The 18,042-nt window shown below is 35.6% G+C and overlaps 1 non-coding gene across 1 annotated transcript; it reads right to left on the bottom strand.

Moving 5' to 3' along the window:
* Window positions 1-17,936: 17,936 nt before the first annotated feature.
* LOC121211936 (small nucleolar RNA R71) lies at window positions 17,937-18,042 on the bottom strand. Its single transcript, XR_005907152.1, has one exon. It is a non-coding gene; the product is annotated as a small nucleolar RNA R71 (small nucleolar RNA).

The raw sequence follows: 18,042 nt of genomic DNA, 5'->3' as shown, positions 1-18,042 counted from the left end.
ACCCAAATCAGTTTATTATCTGATTAATTAAGCTTGCAAAGAATCCTTTGAAGTCTTGTCTAATTTACATTCAAACCCCTCTACAATTGGTGGATTTTTGGATTTGCCCCATGCCATTTTTAGCAAAGTTGAAAGCATCAACTTTGCCACATAGGTGGCTGGCCAAGCGGTGGCTCTTTGGCTGATATTTTTAGCAAATTTCAGCTGCCACACTCAGCTATAAAAGGCCTCTTTGGCTGATCTTTGAAAGCATCTCATTCATTCCTCATTCATTTGACAACACTTCTCTCATCTCTCGTTCTTTTTCTCTCATTTTTCCATTTCAATTCCCTTGCTCTTGTGCTGATTTCTTCCCTTGGAAAAGGGGTGTTCTTCAACAATTTTGGAGTAGCAATTGAGTGTTCATCGAAGCCTTGATTGGAGAGGACAACAAGAAGGAAGAACGGAGCAACCAAGTCAAGCCTCGAAAAACCACCGGATTTAATTCTTGTTCCCTATCTCTTTAATTTTTTTTTTGTTATGATGAACATATCTATGAGTATTCATGTTGTTGGAATGGTTATTTTAATCAGCTTAGCTTGAATTTAATTCGTATTGGGTTGATTGCATTTCATCTTCTTAAATTGTCAAAATTGTTTTTATGTTGTTATAGGCTTCGGTAAAATGCTTGATTAAGTAAAATCATGCCTAAGTTATTCTTGCGTTACGACTGTGAGGTAACTAATGAATTAATTATTTAAACGAATTGAAATTGTAATTAATTGACACAATACTTGATCAGTGCATGTTTGCTGTTCTAAGGTAGCTGAAGGTTAAATTAGCAATGTATCTGGCGATATTATTGCCTTGCATAACTTGCAAGATTATTGTGATTAAACTGTTTCAAGGTAGGGATACCTTGTTACCTCACATAGTCTTTTATATGCTTGTTAGATTTAATTAATCATTTGAATTGACATAGGGATATTCAAGAGATTAGTCTAGTTTAATGAGTACGCAATAACATGTTTGCTCACTAGAATCTATTTAGTCGGTTGAATCGACATAGGGATATGTCAAGAGATGAATGAATTTTGGTATGTAAGTATGTTCATAAGTTAGCAAATTACCAGGTTGCCCTGATTTTATTCGTAACAATATAAACATAAGTTTAATAATTCTAAGATGAGAAGTGTAATTAATCCAAGATAGTTATATCATCTTGATTAAATCTTATTTTGAAATCGTGCATTAGAACTTTCTTTTACTTCATTTTATTTATTTATTTTAATTTTCTTAAGTTTTTAATCACCCTCTTTAAACAAAATATTTTTCTTCACCAAAGTGTTTTAAATTGCATTCATAAATAATCCTTTTCACAGTCCTTGTGGGTACGATAACTCGACATTTACTTGTCACTTTATTACTTGTTAAGATTGTGTACACTTGCACATTTCCGTCGTTCCAAGTTTTTGGCGCCGTTGCACTGTTTTAAAAAGTCATTATTTGTGAATTTGTTAGTTTACATTTTGGTTTATTTTTTTCTGTTTAATTTTTAACTTAATTAATTTTTCTGTGATTATTTCAGGTGTTTATGAGTATTGACAGAATTATTGACCTACTCCCTGTAGACCCTGAGATAGAAAGAACTTTTCGACAGCGAAAAGGACAAGCAAATTAGAGGAGGACCGAAGAGATGAACTTCAAAAATCTAATCCAAGGATATGGAGCAAACCCTACTCAAAATCCTATCCTTATTGCTGATGATAGGGATAGAGCTTTACGATAGTATGTCGTTGATAAGTCGTAATTTATAAATATTTTTATCCCATGCTTAGCACATTTATGGATGGTTTCTCCTTAGATTTTGTGAATTCGATGCTCCTAATCCTTTAATTTTCATGTTTTATACTTAGGTGAGCATAGGAGAGTAAAAAGAGAGAAACGGGCCAAAAACGGAGAAAATGGACCCATGTGGGAAATCAACACGGCCTGGACTTCCTCACATGGGCGTGTCACATGGTCGTGTCCATTTTGTAGGATCGAAGCACGACTTACACGGGTAGACTACACGCTAGTGCCTATTCAACAGCCTGGACCACGGGCCAGAGTAATCGCACACGGGCGTGTCCCTACCGAGCCCAAGTATAGCCCTATTCGGAAAAAGCCACTTTGGAGGGCTCTTAGGCATTCTATCGCCTATTTAAACACTGGATGAGGCACTTAGAATGGACGCAGGGAGTAGGAAGCAAGGAATTACTCAAGGGAAGCTGATTGGTCCATCTCGGAAGCCGGGTTCATCGTTAAGACTGAAGATCTCCCTTCAATTTCCATTCAAGGGTTTTGGGTTTTCTTTATGTTTTGTATTCATTATTCTTATGAGATGTTTTCTTTTATAATTATGAACTAAACCCCCTAAATACCTAAGGGGAATGAAACCTAAGACAGATCTTGTTATTATTATCTGAATTGTATGACAAATATTTTACTTGTTCTTAATTATGTGTTCTTAATTCTTGTTTTAATATTCCAGGATATTGATTCAAGTTAATGCTCTTATTCAGAGGAGGAAAAGACCCTGTCTAAGAGTAAATCTATCGTAATTAAGCGGAGTTGATTGCATGCCTAGAGATAGGGTGATAAGATTTTTCCAGATTAGGGTGAAACCTAATAAGAGGATCCATAAATCGAGTTAATGCAACACTAGGACGATAATTAGAAAGAGATTTCAATTAATCAACCTAGGGTTAGACGTTATTACTCTCGAGAGAGATAATAATATAAATTAGGGATTTCAACAGGTCAAGTCAAATGAATAAATCTTCTGATTCAGAGTCAAATAACAAGTGAAGTCTAGGTGGATTTTTCCTTGGGTTTTGTCTTAATCAATCGAATTTTCCCAAAAGCTTTTCCCCAATTTCTCTCTGTGCACTCTTAGTTCAGTTAATTAGTTTGGATAAACAAATCCCTTAATTTTTAGGCTAGATAAAAAAAAGAAAGTACCTACTAGTACTCTTGGTTCCTTTGGGTTCAACAATCCGGTCTTGCTAAAGCTATACTACTGTTCGATAGGTACACTTGCCTTCATCGTGATCATAGTTAGTTTTAAGAATGATTAATTATAAATTTTTAAAACCTATCGCGAATATCACATATCAAGTTTTTGGCGCCGTTGCCAGGGACCTAGAATATTAGGAACACTCGATTTTTATTACTTTAGCCATTCTACTTTATTTGCAATTTAAATTTTTATTTTCTTTTCTAATTTTTCTTTTATTCGTTCCTAACAGGTTTTTATAGTGTATGACTAGAAGAAACCTGTCGGATATGTTGAGCTCGAATATACGGCCTGACAATTCCTGGATTCAGATAATCCAAGATCAACACTACATGTTCTTTGATGGGTCTGTCTCTATCATCTATTATTCTAGGAATATCTATATCTATTCCATTCTAATGTAAAGTCTCTTCTGTAGCCTAATCATTTCTAATTCTTTCCATTTCTCGCAATTACTTTCTCCTTCTTCTTAAGGTTCTCTCAATTTCTAGATCAAATGAATATTCTTCAAGTGCAGAAATATCTCTATTCATGCACCAACAAAAATCCTGAAAAACAAAAATCAAAACAACTAGTTAAGCTAACCTAACAAAATTAAAGAGGTAATAACACACCAAATTTTCACCAATATTGTCGATCCCTGGAAATGATGCCAAAAACTTGTCGCGTGTGAAAATATAATTCAAATGTGCAAGTATACACGTTGAATCAAGTAATAAAGTGATGAGTAAGTATCGTCTCCACAGAGATTGAAATTGATTAAAAAATGGTTATGCTATTACTATGAAATTGACTAATTAAACTGTTCAAAAGAAACAGATGAAAAATTAATGAAAACAATTAATGAATTGATTAATAAAATCATGTATGAATGAAAAATGCCAGGGCAATTGAAATGTTGTGGAAATTCTCGAAGAATAAGTGGAGATGACTTGTGCTATTGAATGATAAAGGTTAGAATTACTTAAGTTTTATTTTTATATCATAATAATGCCATGGAAAAATCTTGACTATTCTACTGCTCAATGATTCACTACTACAGTCTGCTTCTTTCGAAAGCCAGACTTTAAGCTATCATTTTGAGTTTTTGTATGTCTACAGAACTCAAGAATGATATCCAGACTATTCTTCTCTTCCCTACACAAATCGCAACTTCTACGTCTAGAGTGCTACGAATATTCTGTCGAATACTCGCCTGTATGAATCGATAATAATATATTTAACCTTTTTAGAATCAAATCAAATATAACACAACATACAATACAATCATCTATGTTTAGAGCTTGCATGCATGCATTTAAAATAATAACAAATTGAATGAAATAGTAATCTATTCAAAATCAGGCCATGAGCATTACAAATAGTAAAAATTCGCCCAAATAATTCCAATCTAATGAGAAATAGCTCACGGATTGGACATTTAAATCCAAAACAAAACCATTCAACATCATCATTCAAGTTTACGAATCACAAAGCTCTAATCAGAAAATAAAGGTAGTACTGCAAGAAGCTTCTGCTACTCCAGCTTTCACTTTAATATTGAGATTTGATGCAAAACCCAGGGCAGATTTCTCTTCACCTTCCTTGCATCTGTGATTTTTTCTTTGTAAGCTACTACATCTCCTACCTTTTCTCTAAAATTCCCATGAGACTTTGATGCAGAGAAAAATTACTCTCAACTTCCTCTCTCTCCAAAATTCTTGTCTTCTCTTTTCTTTTCTCTTTCCTTCTTTATAGGTAGGTCCCTCCCTCTCAGTACACACCTTTTGCTTCCTCTTTTTCAGGGTGGTTTATTTAATACAAGTACACCTAGCTAAAAATGACGTGTACTAAATGGTGTGTCATCTTTCTTAAATTGCCATTGCATTCTTGTTGGCAATGTAACCAACATTTTTCCATGACAATATTTCACTTCCTTCATTTTCTTTCTCCTTTCTCTCTTTTCTTCTTCATCTTGCACATGCTGCCAATAATAACCAACACCTTTCTTCCCCAGTAAAAAATAATGACATTTATAGCACAATCCAAGCTTTGTTGTGCAATGTTCTAAAAATATCCTAAAAATGCAAACATATTTACTTAATTATAAACAATTAATTCAATCTAGAGGCTTAAAATATAACTCTCTTCAAGAGTTATCAGCCATCCAAACAGGAAGAAAAGGAGTAGCAGAGGGATGAGGAAGAAGAAAGAGACAAAAATAAGGAGATGGATGATGAGGAGGATGATTAGAACTTAATTTTCTTTTGGACTGTATTAAACTTATGTATGATTTTAATTCATTTCTAGGAGTAGGATAGAAATAAATTGTTAGTTGTTTTGTTTTGTGTTTGGTTTTAATCTTCTATGTAGGATGTAATTTCTTGAATTAGGGCCTAATCGGAATAGTGGTTTTGGGACCACAAATCCGAGATAAAAATAATTATTTTATTATCATTTTAAGTCTATGGCATGATTTCATCATTAATTGAAAATTTCGTTTAGAAATTTTATCGATAGAGGGTCCAATTTGATATTTAGGACTAAATTACAAAAGTTGTAAAATGCGTGTTCTAGTTCACAAAGGTACTAAGTACTTGTGAGTAATGGGTTTTTCAAGTGGAGGTCCTTGTATAGTAATTAGACCATTATACTAGTTTGGACAAAAATACCTAAAGGAAGATAAAACACCATAGTTTTTAATTAAGGGCATTTTGGTCATTTAGTTATTAAAATGAATTAAAAACAAAATTAAAAGCCAATTTTTGTCCATCTTCAACCCCTTGGCTGAATTTCACATGAGGAAGACATAGCTAGGGTTTTTCAAGCTTCCAAGCTCGATTGTTAGTCCATTTTAGCCCCGTTTTTAAAGTTCTTTACGTTTTTTGAGTCTCGGTAACTTGATTAAGCTTAGTCTAGCAATAATTTAACCTAGAGTTTATATTTGGAAAAATACCCATAGGTGAAATGTGTTTATTTTGATGTTTTATGGTAGAATATGAAGGTTGAAATTGTGTTAAACAACTTTTGCTAAGCGATTTTACGTGAAAACGAGTAAAACGACATAATCGGTAAAAATACCTAATGTTCATAAGTACATGTTAGAGTGAGAATTTGATGTTGCCATAGAAGGGAAAAATGATCAGCGTGTCATAAAACATAAGAAAATAGGATGAATTTTAATTTTCGAGCCTTGGGGAAAAAGTGTAAATATGTAAAAGTTTAGGGGTAAAAATGTAATTTTGCGAAAGTTTGAGCCAAGGACTGTTTTAATAAATGTGAGTATTAAATAAGCTAAATTTTTTTATTTTAGATCAAGAGAAACCAGATTCAAGTCGTGATCGGGGGAAAAATAAAGTTTACGAGGAATAGGCTCGATTTCTAACATTTTGTACCGAGGTAAGTTCGGGTGTAAATGTAGTAATATAATTGTAATTTTAAGTAATTTAATGTTATTTATATGATATGATGATTATTATCATGAAATATTATGGTTTGTGGATTATTATTTAGTAATATGCAATTTATGTGAGCTACTTGATAAATATGAAATGCTATCAAGTATCGGTTCCGAGATTCCGTGGAAGAAGCAAAGATGTGTGATTGAGGAAAATCTCATTTGAACCTTGGGAATAGATTAGGGTACAAGTGACATGTCACTAGGATATTTGAGTTTCGAGCTCGTTGAGTTCAGTCCGAGTTCGTGAGATGTAACTAGGCATCCGAACTCGTTGAGTTGAGTCCGAGTTCACTTCTAGATGCGAACGCCCGAGCTCAATGAGTTGAGTCCGAGTTTTCTTATGGGCGAGTTACATGGTAGCTTGGCTACATAATCTTCGTAGGCTATTAAGTTTGTTTAGCTGCGGGTATGGCACTTATGTGCATGTAATCTGTGTATCCAAATTATATTCCGATTTGTTCAACGGGTGAATCTTAAGTGAATAAGGAGAATACTTAAGACGAAGGTGACATGTTGGTAAGTGTGGTGAATGAGAAAATTTGGATAGGTATGCGCTTAAACCCTCAGGTTGAGAACTTGGTATGATGAAATCGTGGTAAGATAGTAAATGCAAATGTAACATGAATGTCTTGGTGATATTTATACAAATGATATTTTATGTTGGATTGCATATGTTACTTGCTATTTACAAGTGAACTTACTAAGCATTTATGCTTACTCCCTCCTTTTCATTCTTTGTAGTTTTGACAAGCTAGCTCGGAAATTGGGAATGGTCAGAGGCTCGCTCACACTATCCGTGGACCATTTTGGTATAGTGGCTTGTATATTTTGAGTATGGCATGTATAGCATTATAATCATTTTGTGTATATGATCTTATGATATGGCTATTGGGTGGTAAGGAAATGTTTGGTACTGATTAGCCATTGGAATGGCTAATCAAGATCATATTTGGTGTTATGTATACTTAATGTGCTCTCTAATCCATGAAAATTCATAAAAAAGGTGAAATTTGCTATAAAACAGTATCATACAACAGCAATGATGTGAGTTTTAAAAATCACTAAAAATAGTAGAGACAGAATTAGATGATGAATAAAATATGAAATTGAAGATTGTTGATTCTATTTTCATATGGAAGAAACAAAACAGGTAAATGAGTTGTATTTTATGAGAAATTTGTGTTTTGGTGGAACAGAGTCAGAGCAGTTTCTGAATCCCCTGTTATGACTTTATAAATTAACTAAAAATTGTACAAAAATAATTAGGAGTCATACTTTATATGTATAGATTCTACTTTTAATAAAAATAAATGTCATAGTCATCTGAATTTTGTACAGAGATAAAAGTGATTCATAGGGAACAGAGGTCAGAGCAGTCGAACACTGAAATAGGGGAAACTTTAACTAATAAACTGTACTAATTGGCCTGACCAAAAATTCTGGAAAAAGATTAGTAAATAGATATATGAGTCTATTTTCAGGGAAAATTTACGAATTTTAATTTTGAGTTTTGTAACTCGAGATATGATTTTTTTAGCGACTGTAACGCAGATGGGCAGTTTATTACGAAAGGTGAAATAAATTGTTTGAAATTGTTTAAGTGATAATTTAAGTCTATTAATGCCTCGTGCTCGACTCCGGTGACGGTGTTAGGTAAGGCGGTGTAACATTTGGTGGTATCAGAGCTACGGTTTAGTCGGTTCTCAGACTAACGTGGCGTATGTACGGGTTTTGCTAAACATGTCATATATATGTATTGTGATAGTGTGACGACTCCTGACCTTTAAAATGATTTTTTTATAGTAAATGGATCCTGATCCAGCTGTGGCCAATGATGTAGAGAGCAATGCGCTAGCTCCTGTTGAAGGGGCGGTGCCGATTAAAAACCGACCTCCTACTATTAGTCAAGGAGGAGGAGAAGGGGCTCAGAAAGCCTTTCTCCAGATGATGAATGCATGGTACACCAAGTTCATTCGTACGAACCCGAATGCTCAACAATCTCCCCTACCTCCCTCGATTCCTCAACCTGTAACCCTGATGCCTCAAGGTATGGATCTGATGAAATTTCATAGAACCCCAGTTGACAGAATTCGCAAGCAAGGGGCTGAAGAATTCAGGGCAAATGTTGATAATGATGCCGATAAAGCAAAATTTTGGCTTGAGAATTCTATTCGGGTATTTGATGAATTGTCTTGTACATCTGAAGAATGCTTAAAATGTGCTATATCCTTGTTGAGAGATTCAGCCTATTATTGGTGGAAGACATTGATTTCAGTGGTACTGTCAAGATTTGTTGAATAGAAGCGTAAAGAGTTTCTCGAGTTGAAACAAGGCAACATGACAGTTACTGAGTATGAAAGGGAGTTCGTTCTTTTGAGTAAGTATGCTAGAGAATGTATTCCTTCAGAGGCTAAAATGTGCAGACGATTTGAAGACAGACTCAATGAAGACATCAAAGTATTTATGGGAATTCTTGAGTTGAAAGAGTTCGAAGTACTTGTTGATCGGGCTTGCAAGGCTGAAGAACTAATTAAAGAAAAGAGAAAGGCAAAGGCTGAGGCTAGAAATTTGAAGAAAAGACTGATGAGCAGTGCATTCCCACCGCAATCTAGAAAATCTAGAGATATGTATTCTCGTTCTCATGTTTCGGCTGGACATTCGTATGGGAATCGTAAGAAGAAAAATGCGGGTTTTAAATCTCAGACTACTTTTGTGACTAGTGTGGGAAATCCGAGATTTGTTAGACCCGAGTGCCAACGATGTGGTAGAAGTCACCATGGTCCATGTAGAACTAACAAATGTTACCAGTGTGGTTCTCCAGATCATTTTATTAAATACTGTCCCAAGAGAATTGAGAAAGAAAATTTTCAGAGTGCAAAACCTAGTGGTGCAGTTTTGAGAGGAAGATCTTCGAGAAATGCTGGGAATGAGGCAAGTGGCAAGAATGTAGTCAGAGATTCAGCGTTTAAATCTGAAGCTAGAGCTCCGGCTAGAGCTTATGCCGTAAGGGCTCGTGAAGATGCTTCATCCCCCGATGTGATCACTGGTGTTTTCTCTCTTTATGATGTTAACGTTATTGCTTTGACTGACCGCGGTTCTACTCATTCATACGTGTGCATGAAATTGTGTCTAATATGAGTATACCTGTTGAGTCTATGGAATTTATGATTAAAGTGTCAAACTCATTAGGTAAATGTGTTATAGTTGATAAAGTATGCAAGAAATGTCCTTTGATGATTAGAGGTCATTATTTTTTTGCCGACTTGATGTTGTTTCCGTTTGACGAATTTGATGTTATTTTGGGTATAGATTAGTTGACATTGCATGATGCTATAGTAAATTGTAAACAAAAGGTTATTGAATTAAAATGTGAAAATGGTAAGATTCTGCAGGTTGAATCAGACGAATCAGAGGCATTACCTAGTGTGATTTCTTCGATGTCGGCTCAGAGATATTTGAGAAAGGGTTATGAGGCTTATTTGGCATATGTGTTGAATACAAACGAATTTGAGAAGAAAATTGAATCAGTATCGATTGTATGTGAATTCGCGAATGTATTTCCAGAAGAGTTGTCGGGTATGCCTCCTGTCAGAGAAGTAGAATTTGGTATTGAGTTGATACCAGGAACAACTCCGATCTCGATTGCTTCATATAGAATGGCACCAACAGAGTTGAAAGAATTAAAGTCGCAGTTGCAAGAGTTGACTGACAAAGGCTTTGTGAGACTGAGTTTTTCACCTTGGGGACCATTACTATTTGATAGTGAGATCGATTGCATTGTTTGCAGAAACTGAAGAGAAATAAGGTGAAACTTACAATACACAGAGGAAGAGCAAGAGGACGATACTTCAACCACAACCGAGGAGATGGCTGAAAACCAAGAAAATCCGCTACCTCCTGCAATTGCTGCTAATCAGAATCCTGCTCCACGTTCTTTGACAGGAACTGAATCGTTTCGAGAATAAATCAGGATATCATCTATGAACACAACCACAAACCTATCCAAGTATGGCCGAAAGATTCGATTCATCAAATCCATAAAGATAGCCGGAGCATTGGTTAAATCGAAAGGCATCACAAGGAATTCGTAGTGTCCATACCTCGTTCTGAAAGCGGTTTTTGGCACATCCGACTCTTTAACTCTCAACTGATAGTAACCGGATCTCAAATCAATCTTTGAAAACATTGTTGCCCCTTTTAACTAGTCAAACAAATCATCAATTCTCGGCAACGGATACCTATTCTTTATGGTCACCTTATTGAGTTGTCGATAGTCAATACAAAGTCCCATGGATCCATCGTTTTTCTTTACAAACAACACGGGAGCACCCCAGGGAGAGAAACTTGGTCTCACAAACCCCTTATCTGTTAACTCTTGCAACTGAGCTTTTAATCCTTTCAATTCAGTTGGAGCCATTCTGTATGGAGGGATCGAAATTGGTGCAGTTCCAGGTAATAAATCAATAGCAAACTCTACCTCTCTGATCGGAAGCAACCCCGACAATTCTTATGGAAATACGTCCGAGAACTCGCAGACTACCGGTACTGATTCAAGCTTTGACTCAGAAATTTTAGTATTTAATACATAAGCAAGATAAGCTTCACACCCTTTTCGCATATATCACTGAGCAGACATATACGAAATCACCATAGGCAATTTATTTGATTCATTTGTTTCCACCCGAAAAATTTCACCATTTTCACATCTCAACTCAAGAGTTTTCTGTCTGCAATTTACTCTGGCATAATGTAGTATCAACCAATCCATACCCAAAATGACATCAAACTTTTCAAATGGTAGCAACATTAGATTAGCTGGAAAACAGTGACCTTGAATCATTAAAGGGCAATTTTTGCCAACCTTATCTACTAACACATATTTTTCTAAAGGGTTTGACACTTTAATCACAAATTCAGTAAATTCTACAGGCAAGCTCTTACTAGATACCAAATTCACACAAACATAAGAATGAGTAGATCTGGGATCAATCAATGCAATGACAATAGTATCATAAAGAGAAAATGTACCAGTGATCACATCAGGAGATGACGCCTCTTCCCGAGCACGTATGGCATAAGCTCTAGCAGGTACTCTAGCTTCCGGTCTCCCAGTTGATTCCTTTGTCACACTTCGAATACTAGCTCCACTTCCAGTATTTCTCGGAGGTCTACCTCTATTAGCAGCACTAGTCTGTTTGGCACTCTGAAATTTTTCTTCTTCAACACTTTTTGGGCAATCCTTAATATAATGTTCTTGGGAACCACATTTGAAACAAGTCCGGCTAATCGTCCAACACTCCCCGAAATGTTGTTTACCATAGTACTAACACTCGGGTCTATTAGATCTCATATTACCTACACTCGCCATTGAAGTAGCTTGAGCTTTAGAACCCGAATATGATCTCCCACGATCCCAATATGAATGTCCAATTGAAACAGTCAACCGAGGATTCATTTATTTAGACTTCTTTGACTGAGATTGGAATGACTTACTCATTGGCCTCTTTCTTCTGTCTCTGGCTTCATTCATAGCTTTTCTCTTCTCGTTGCTCAGTTCTTCAGCTTTACAAGCTCAATCGACCAATACCACAAACTCTCTAAAATCCCAACTAGTAGCTTAATGTCTTCATTTAGCCCATCCTCGAACCTCTTACACATAATAGCTTCGATGGACACACACTCCTGGCATACTTGCTGAGTCTGACAAGTTCACGTTCATATTCTGCCACAGACATTCTACCTTGTTTCAGCTTAAGGAACTCTTTCCTTTTTTGATCAATGAACCGCTGGCTTATATACTTCTTTCTAAACTCCTCTTGGAAGAAATCCCATGTAACCCTTTCTTTCGGAACCACAGATACCAATGTCTTCCACCAATGATATGCCAAATCCCTTAGTAAAGATATAGCACATTTCAAACATTCTTCGGGAGTGCAAGAAAGCTCATCGAATACCCTGATAGAATTTTCAAGCCAGAACTCTGCTTTCTCGGGATCATCATCTATATTAGCTCTAAATTCTTCAGCCCCTTGCTTTCGAATTTTATCAACTGGGGGTTTACTCAATCTTACCATTTCGGCACCTTGAGGAACTACGGGAACAGGTTGAGGAATAGGAGCGGGTGGACGAGGCTGAGCATTCGGATTTGCCCGAACAAATTCTGTGTACCAATTACTCATCATATGGAGAAAGGCTTCCCGGGGCCCATGTCCCTGATCATGTGTCCCATGCCTGCTCTCAACTGGTGCAGTCCCTTGTGCGGGAGCCGACACATTACTTTCTACATCATCAACTACAGCTCAGTCGGGATCCATTTACTATGTAAAACACGATTTAAATTGCCAGGAGTCATCACACTATCATAATATAATTATGGCATGTATAGAGAGACTTCCACACAAAGTACGTAAATTCGAGAACCGCCTCAACCTCGGCTCTGATACCAATAAATGTAACACCCCTTACCCATGTTCTAAGCCGGAACAAGGTACGGAATATTACAGTACACGAAAACATGAATTCACACATTTACCTGATCTTACGTAATTAATTCCTCTAGCTTGAACAAAAATAGATAACATTAACAAATATACATAAGTACAAGTAAATTATCAAATTTTGAAAAGTAATATTTTAAAACAAATTAATTATGACACATAACAAAATGATTTAGCCCTCTATGCATGCCATAATTGCAAAATAGTGTTTACAAAATACCAAAAAGTATTGATAGTGTGGATGGGTCTCCGACGATCTCCAAATCTCGAGCTGGCTTAGTAATTCTATAAGACAAGAAAAAGAAAAGAAGGTAAGCATATAGCTTAGTAAGTAAGTACGAAATTGATATTCAATTTATCAAAGTAAAACAATCATACTAGTATATTATCACATACTCAGGACAGGCGATTTTCTATAGTCCTGGTTTTAAAAAAATCATAACTCGAGCTACAAAACTCGAAATCCAATTCCGTAAAATTTCCCTGAAACTAGACTCATATGTCTAGTTACTAATTTGTTTCTATAATTTTTGGTCGAGTCAATTAGTACAGTTTATTAGTTAAAGTCTCCCCTGTTTCAGGGTTCGGGTACTCTGACCCCTATGCACTACGAACCAACTTTCTCCCTGTACAGAATTCCAACGACCATGTCGTTTGTTTCCCTTAAAACTAGACTCAATAAGAAATCCATGCATGTAAAGTATGACTCTTAATAGGTTTTTTAAAATTTACGGTGAATTTCTAAAGTCAGAACAGGGGATCTCAAATTCATTCAGACCCTGTTTCACAAGAATTCAAATATCACACAATATAGAATTCTTTTGCTTACCATGTTTCTTTTATGTGAAAATAGACTCATTAAGATTTATTTTCATATATAATTTTCATTTTTATTCAACTTCCACGATTTTTGGTAAATTTTTAAAATCATGTAATTGCTGCTGTCCAACACTATTTTATTTCTAACATTCACTCTTGCATAATTTCACCTAGTCCTTTTTGTTATACCAGAATTCACTCAATTATCGAGCACATAGCTCCTAACTTTTTATAAACATAAATTTACACATATCCACCTTATATTAACTTTGACATATTACCACTTTATCGATTTTCCCCGTTGAACTCAACAGAAAAATAACAAATATACCATTGTTTACACATATTTCCCCTTTCCACACTTATAGGCGAAGCTATCTGATACCCATAGTAGCCTGCACTTAGTACTACACACGTGACCTCACCATCTGATACACGTAGTAGCTACACTTAATACTACACATGTGGTCGAAGTCATTGAGTACGCATAGTAGCCTGCACTTAGTACTACACATGCGACTTAACAGTATGGTACACGTAGTAGCCTGCACTTAGTACTACACACATGTATTCACAATGGGTCATTCGTATTGTTCCTGTTCCGAGGGTTCAACCGGAAAATCTTTCCTTTTTCACCGTTAACACTTATTCATAATCTAATTAAATTTGCAAGTTTCCATCATTTAATCATTCTATGGACAATCACCAATTCATATAAAATAACATAAAAAAAAATCGATAAATTATTCATGTACAAACTTACCTCGGTGCAAACTTTAGAAATGTTATAATTTAGTCCGAAATCTTTTCTTTTCCCCGATCACGATCGATTCCATCTATAACAACACATTTAGCTCATTTAACACTCATACTATTTATTTCAATCCAAAAATCATATTATGGAAAAATTATGTTTTTGCCCCCTAACTTTTACAAAATTACTATTTTGCCCCTAGGCTCAGAAATTTAATTTCAGCCCTTATTCTTATGTTTAATGACATGCTAAACATTTTTCTCTTGTATGGAAACATCAAATTCTCACTCTAACATGTACTTATGAATATTAGGTATTTTTACCGATTAAGCCCTTTTACTCGTTTTCAATTAAACCGAGTAGCACAAGTTATCTAACATAATTTAAAACCTCATATTCTATCATAAAACACCAAAATACACAAATTTCACCTATGAATATTTTTCCAAATATGAACCCTAGGTTGAATTATTGCTAGCATAAGCTAAATCGAGCTACCGGGATTTCAAAAACATAAAAATCATTAAAAACGGGGCTTGAAATCACTTACTATGAAGCTTGAAAATTAAAGAAACCCTAGCTATGGAGGAGAGCAAAATTCGACAGCAACTAATTGAGAAAAAGACCATTTTTGTGTTATTTTTCCCATTTTATTTCATTTAATATATAAATGACCAAAATGCCCTTACTACTAAATTTTCCAAAAATTCCATCCATGTCCAAATTTTTGTCCATAAACTTAGAAATTGGTCAAATTTCTATTTAAGACCTCCTAATTAATATTTCAAAGCAATTTCATACTAAAAGCTTCTAGAACACAAGTTTTGCAAATTATTCGATTTAGTCCCTAATCTCAACTTAAGTGCTTAATGCATAGAATTTCATCACGAAATTTTCACTCAATCATGAAATCATATCATAAACCTCAAAATAATTATGAAACAATTATTTCTATCTCGAATTTGTGGTCACGAAACCACTATTCCAGTTAGGCCCTAATTCGAGTTATCACGGCACAAGTGAACTCACACTTCGTGTGGGAGACGAAACAATCGCCCTTCAAGCTCGTAATACGAGTAACACATCAAAAATTGAATGTGATCGTATAAATCATTCTACTAAAACTGACCATGTGGTGCAACCTACTTTGCAGGAAATAAGTTCGAATAACTTACATGAGCCATGTTCAAGTAACAGCAAAAGACCTATCTATGATGAATGAAGGCTACAAATCGAGGAACTAAATGAATGGAAGACACATAAATTGAGGACCCACGATAAACCAAAACCATGCCATGACGAGCTCAATGTCGCACCAAATCGACTTAAGGTTGGAGACAAAGTACTACTAGATACAGCAGACCCTCGCTGATAAACCGTAATTTATACATATTTTTACCCCATGTTTAACGCATTTATGGATGATTTTCCATTAGAATTGGTGAGTTCGATGCTCCTAATGCTTTAATTTCATGTTTTATACTTAGGAGAGCATAAGAGAGCAAAAGGAATAAGAAACGGGCCAAAAATAGAGAAAATGGACCAAAGAACGAAATTAACACGACCTAGACCTCCTCACACGGGCATACCACACGGCCATGTCAATTTGGCAGGCTCGAACATGGCTTGAAGTAATTGAACACGGGCGTGTGCCACGGGCGTGTCCCTGCCAAGCCCAAATTGAGTCCAATTCGGAAAAGGCCAATTTTGAGGGCTCTTAGGCATTCCAAAGCCTATAAATACACCCTAGAGGAGGAAGAAAAGAGAGACGGAGAATAGGGAGTAAGGAATTACTCCAAGGAAGACGATTGATCCATATCAGAAGCCGGATTCATCATCAAAACTGAAGATCTCTCCTCAATTCCCCTTCAGGAGTTTTGGGTTTTCTTTATGTTTTGTATTCTTTATTTTTCTGAGATGTTTTCTTATTTAGTTATGAACTAAATCCCCTAAATACCTAAGGGGAATGAAACCTAAGATGAATCTTGTTATTATTTTCTGAATCGTATGATAAATATTTAACTTGTTCTTAATTATGTGTTGTTAATTCTTGTTTTGATATCCCAGGATACTGATTCAAGATAAGCTCTTATTTAGAGGAGGAATAGACAGCGGAATTGATTGCGCGCCTAGACATAGGGTGACAAGATTTTGCCAGATTAGGGTGAAACCTAATAAGGGGATCCATAGATCGAGTTAATGCAACCCTAGAGTGTTAATTAGTGAAAAGTCTCGGTTATTCAATCTAGGGATTAGACGTTATTAGTCTTGAATAGGGATAACAACATAACTTAGGGATCTCTACAGAACAAGTTGAATGAATAAATCGTTCGATTCGGAGCCAGAATAACAAGTAAAGTCTAGGTCGATTTTTCCTTAGGTATTGTCTCAAGTCAATCGATTTTTCCCAAAAGCAATTCCCCAATTCTTTTCTCTGTGAGTTCATAGTTTAGATAATTAGTTAATTAAAACAAAACCCCATTATTCTTAGGCTAGATAATAAAAAGACAGTCATTACTAGTACTTTTAGTTCCTTTGGGTTCGACAATCCGGTCTTGCTAAAACTATACTACTATTTGATAGGTACACTAGCCTACATCGCGATAATAGTTAGTCCAAGAATGAGTATTTATAAATATCTAAAACCTATCATGAAATCACGCGATCAAGTTTTTGGCGTCGTTGCCGGGGAACTGAAATATTAGGAACGCTAAATTTTTATTACTTTAGTCATTTATTTTCTTGCAATTTAATTTAATTTTATTATTATTACTAATTAATTTACTTTTGCTTTCTCTTGGCAGGTTTTTATAGTTTATTACTAGAAGAAACCTGTCGGGACCATTACTTTTGACGAAGAAATTGATTACACAGTTCGTAGAAACCAAAGAAAAATAAGGCGAAGCTTAAGATACACGAAGAACGAGCAAGAAGACAATACTCAACCCCCAACCGAAGAGATGGATGAAAACCAAGGCAATCAGCTACCTCCTGCAATTGCAGCTAATCAAAATCCTACTCCACGTACTATGTGTGACTATGCTAAACCTTCTTTAACAGGAACTGAGTCAAGAATAGTTAGACCTCCTATTGCTCCGAATAATTTCGAACTAAAACCTAACACAATTCAGATGATACAGCAGTTTGTTCAGTTTGATGGTTTGCAGGATGAGGATCCTAACACTCACTTACTGGATTTTCTGGAATTTTACGATACTTTTAAAATTAATGGCGTCTCTGATGATGCCATTCGCCTTTGGTTAATCCCTTTTTCACTGAGAAACAAAACTAAACAGTGGTTGAACTCGTTACCACTAGGGTCTATCACTACTTGGGAACAAATGACCGAAAAATTTTTACTAAAATATTTTCTGCCGGCTAAAACGGCTAAGTTACGTAATGATATCTCTTCTTTTGTACAGATGGACTTAGAAACACTTTACGATGCATGAGAGAGATACAAGGATCTATTGCGAAGGTGCCCTCACCATGGATT

This window comes from Gossypium hirsutum, chromosome A12, assembly GCF_007990345.1.
Source record: "Gossypium hirsutum isolate 1008001.06 chromosome A12, Gossypium_hirsutum_v2.1, whole genome shotgun sequence".
In the NCBI taxonomy this organism is placed as follows: domain Eukaryota; kingdom Viridiplantae; phylum Streptophyta; class Magnoliopsida; order Malvales; family Malvaceae; genus Gossypium; species Gossypium hirsutum.
This window is presented reverse-complemented; position numbering and strand designations above follow the sequence as displayed.